The sequence below is a fragment of the Marmota flaviventris genome, chromosome 3 (genome assembly GCF_047511675.1).
Source record: "Marmota flaviventris isolate mMarFla1 chromosome 3, mMarFla1.hap1, whole genome shotgun sequence".
Lineage (NCBI taxonomy): Eukaryota > Metazoa > Chordata > Mammalia > Rodentia > Sciuridae > Marmota > Marmota flaviventris.
Window position 1 is genome coordinate 137,827,535 of NC_092500.1, and position 4,842 is coordinate 137,832,376.

General features: G+C 37.1%; 1 pseudogene; it reads left to right on the forward strand.

The window, feature by feature from the left end:
- Positions 1-232: 232 nt before the first annotated feature.
- On the forward strand, positions 233-921 carry LOC114107308 (proline-rich nuclear receptor coactivator 2-like; annotated as a pseudogene).
- The last annotated feature ends 3,921 nt before the right edge of the window (positions 922-4,842 follow it).

Sequence of the window (4,842 nt, forward strand, 5' to 3'; positions counted from 1 at the left end):
ATGATATACAATCAATCAACAAATACATGAAAAATGTTGAACATCTTTAGCAATTAGAGAAATGCACATCAAAACTACTCTTAAGATTTCATCTCGAGGAGGTCGGCTCTCAGACGCAGGGTGGTCAGCAGCCAACTCCTCGTTGCTCATGGGCTTTGTTAGATCCTTGCCTCATCTCTCCCTGGAAAAGGGAGGAGGGGAGGCTTTGACGTCGAGAGGGAGCCGTGCAGTCCGAGCTTGAAGTCGCTAGGACTTCTCTCAAACTTGTGTGCTGAGGAGATTCAGACGTTGGCCTCAGCTCCTAGGCTGAACTCAGCAGATTGGCCCATGAAAACTTCTATATTGAGACAAAGGAAAGGATCCATCCGAAAACAACACCTATTATCTTGGGCTTGGCAGCAAGGAAGAGGACAGGTAGTGGAAATCCTGCAATCGGAAAAGCAGACTGAAAGGTGACAAAGAAGCTGAAGATGGGTGGTGAAGAGAGGTATAACATTCCAGCCCCTCAATCTAGAAATGGTAGTAAGAACCAACAGAAGCTTAATAGAAGACTAAGGATCAGAATTCCCAGATGAAAATTGTTTATAAAAAAAAAAAAGAAAGAGGACATGGTTATAACTCATCAGCAGCTGCATAGCAGGCCATGCAAAATGGGGGGAAGAACAAAAATTTTCCAAGTAATCCAAATTGGAATGCTAGCTTATCAAGTCCCACTTTACTTTTTAAGTCTCAAGTTAATCAGAACTATTATGGAGCCAAATTTAGTGAGGCACCATCACCAAGTGTTCTTCCTAAACCACCAAGCCACTAGGTTCCTGTGAACTTTAATCCTTCAGACAAGGAAATAATGACATTTCAACTTAAAACCTTACTTAAAGTCCAAGTATAAAATAAGATATAAAGTACTAATGTTTAAATTTAGTTTACAAAAAGTTGTCAGTTGGTCTGAAACAAATTACAGATTCACTAGGGAGTTGACCAATTTGTGTAAAACTGCTTATTTATGTAAGACTATCAATCAAATTTCATCTCATTTGTCTTACATATTGTGTGCACTGTAATGTAATGGTGGTTATCAGTGCAACTTAAAATAACTGTACTTGATAGTGTTCTCAATTGAATAGCTTTTAAGTGAAAACCAAGTTTATATTGGGAATGGTAAAGGAATCAACTTTTTATACTTTTATGGGGGGAATATAGTAAAAGATTCATGGATAAGTAGATTTATGTGTAGTAAATCAGATTAAACATCTAGCTGAGACAAGGATTGAAAACTAGGTGGACATTTGAAAGTTTAATATCCCAGAAAGCCAAACTAGTAACACACCAACAACTTAATGCACTGCCAAGATAGAATGTGAATTTTTAATAGTTGTATTTTACTAAACTGCACAGTGATGAATGTGTAAAGAGCACTTGGGGTTTACTAGAATGAGGCACAGTATACATAAGGTGCCCTGTTTCTTAAATTGCAATGGATAGGTGTTTGCCAATAGATGCACCCAACCATTTTTTATAGAAATAGTATTGAGCACTTGATAGCTTTCAAAAAACACATTTTTTTTTTGTTTTACAGCACTGCACAAGCTATTCTGACAGTGATCTGGCCTCATATCCCTGCAAATCTTAAAGTGGGGAGTTGTATAATGTGAAAGTTCAAAGTACCTTGGGAAGAAGAGCCATGTAAATACACGTAATAAACTTGTAGCATATGTAAAGTCTTCTTGGCCTCCAAAAATAGAATATTTTGGTATGAATTTGCTGAATATAAGACCATCGACTGTTTTTGTATACTACGGCCTAATTTTAAAGGTCCAGAATTGTTTTTAAAGTTTGCCCTTATGCTAAAGTGCCAGTGTATGTGTGTCATAATTGATTTGGTTGTAAACTATATTACAAAGTAAATCCTAGTGTAATAAGTTTTGTATTATAAACAAAAAAGTCTAAGCTGCTAGATCATTTCCTAATTTTAGGAAAAGTAAAATGCAGTACAGGATTCCTCTACTCTCTAGTCTATAAACCCAAAGATTCATTTTGGCTTTCACAAGTTCTTGTAACCAATGATACAAATCGAAATTGTATTTGGTGCCAGTGAGTTTATTTTTTTCTGGTCATGAGTAAGTACAACCCAGGGGACCACTTAATGCAAAAGATGTAATCTCTTGCATAACACCCCTTTAGGCATGTTTTACCAATCTTAAGGGAAAAATGCTAAATATGACAGTCTAATAGCAAGTTAGAAAAGTACATGGGCCAATTTAAAAGTTCTGATAATGCCCTACTTTCTAATTTGGCATCTTTTTTGATGTTTTAAATATAACAGACTAAGTTATACTTCACTAAATGAATTTAGATGAACTATTGCCTGAGGCAAATATTGAATGTACTAAAGGCAAAAAAGATTTCATCTCGTTCCAGTCAGAATGGCAGCTATTAAGAATACAAACAACAGTAAGTGTTGGCGAGGATGTGGGGGAAAAGACACACTCATTCATACATTGCTGGTGGGACTGAAAACTGGTGCAGCCTATATGGAAAGCAGTATGGAGATTCCTTGGAAAACTGGGAATGGAACCACCTTTGATCCAGCTATACCACTCCTCAATATATACCCAAAGGACTTAAAAAAACAGCATACTACAGGGACACGGCCACATCAATGTTTATAGCAGCACAATTCACAATTGCTAAATTGTGGAACCAACCTAGATGCCCCTCAGTAGATGAATGGATAGAGAAAATATTATATATATATATAACATATGTATATGAATATTACAGAGAATTAAATGAGAATAAAATCATGACATTTGCAGGTAAGTTGATGGAGTTGGAGAATATAATGCTAAGTGAAGTAAGCCAATCCTAAAAAACCAAAGGCTGAATGTTTTCTCTGATATAAGGATGCTGATTCATAATGGGAATGGGAGGGCATGAGAGGAATAGATGAACTCTAGATAGGGCAGGGGAGGGAAGGGGACATGGAGGCAGTAGAATAAGATGGACATCATTACTCTAAGTACATGTATGAAGACATGAATGGTGTGACTCATATCATATCATACCAAAGATATGAAAAATTGTGGTATATATATTTAATCTGAATTGAAATAAATTCTTCTGTTATAATAACAAATTAGAATAAATTTTTAAAAAGAAAGGAGTTAGCTTTTAATTTGTAAGCTAAGAAATAACAAAATAAAGTCAAGTAAATGAAAATTAAAAGTAGCAGGTAATGGCCCTCTCTCTCATGCATATCCCCTTGGCTCTTATTCTTTCAATAGTAAAGATAATCCTGACTGCAAATCCAAATGCTGGAAATGAGGGATTTTTTTTTTTATTTTTCTTTCCCCAAAGCCTGCTGTATGGCAGGCTGGATAGATTGGAGAAGTAATAGCTTGGAAGCAGCCCTCAAACCATAACTGAATTGCTAGGTAATAAATAAAGTGTGAAGCCTTAACCCAAGTCCATGTCATAGTAGATCCAGTAGATCTATGGACTACCAGGTAGAAATTTCTTCGTTACATAAGGGCCTATTCAAAATATTATACCTATAACTAGCAAAATCTAGCCCCTGTCCTTTATTGTGAGAATAACCACATTGGAACTCCCTGAAAAGACTCCCACCTTCCCTGAAGAAAAACTAAGAACTATATCATATATTAAGTAGAATGATGGGAAGTCGGAAATATGGTCCCTACACTAAGGCATTTAAATTTCATGTAAGAAGTTAGCCCCAATAATGTCCATGTTCAAAATGTGTGGGTCAGGAAGACACTTGGGAAATCTGTGCTTTCCATCTCCACAAATTTTGGCAATGCTGAGCCAATAGATCTGGACCCTGTGAAGGGGAGGAACCCATCTACAAAAAAGGTAAAATAAGGGTCCCATAAAATCTAAAGTAACCTATTCTCCATTGTCTTTTTTAGCTTCTTCTTCTAGGGGAAAGAAAAACAAAATTAAAGCCTGATATACATGAGGATAAAAGGGTTCTATTACATGAGTGGTCAGGGACAATTATGTCCCGCAAGAAGTTCATAGAGGCTTTCTTTAGCCACTAAGGCATGCCTGCCCACTCTTAAACCTTTAATCTGGAAAGTTCACTGAAAGCCCATATGTTGAAAGCTTGGTTCCCAGCCCATGGTGCTGTGGGCAGGTGGTAGAAATTCTTAAGAGGTGGGGTCTAGCGGGAAGTGTTCTGACTGTTGGGGGCATGCTATGGAAGGGTGTGTTGGAACTTTGACTCTTCTTCAATTTTCGCTCCTGGCCATGATGTGAGTGGCTTTGCGCCACCCTATGTTCCCTGCCATGATGCAATGTCTCAAAGCAATGGGTTAATTGATCCTGGACTGGGACCTCCAGAATTGTGAACCAAAATAAATTTTTCCTCCTTCTAAGTTGATAATCTCAGGTATTTGTTATAGTAGTGAAACACCCATTTTCTGGAGGTATCAACAACTCCCCAAGAGAAGACCTGAATCAAAGCTGATGAAGCATGGCATGCAAATAGCATATTTTCCTATCCACTAAGTGAAACAATTCTAAGCGATTTACATACTGTTTCCCAAAGTCACCAAGAAGAGTTAAGCTCCAGTTGACCATGCAGTGCTGCTCTTGGTAACAGAACCTTTGCTCCCATCTCTTGTCTTCATTCCCTACTTCCTTTGTTTTCCCAAATAAATTTCTTGCACTCAAATTCTTAGTTCCATGTCTCTTGAGAGATCACAAACTAAGGCATGTCCCTTTAAAATTTTTTTCATTAAAAACATGATTGAAAAAAAGCATGTTGATAATTTTTTTAAAAAATAGCTATAGTGCTCATTCACTACACCCACTTCAATA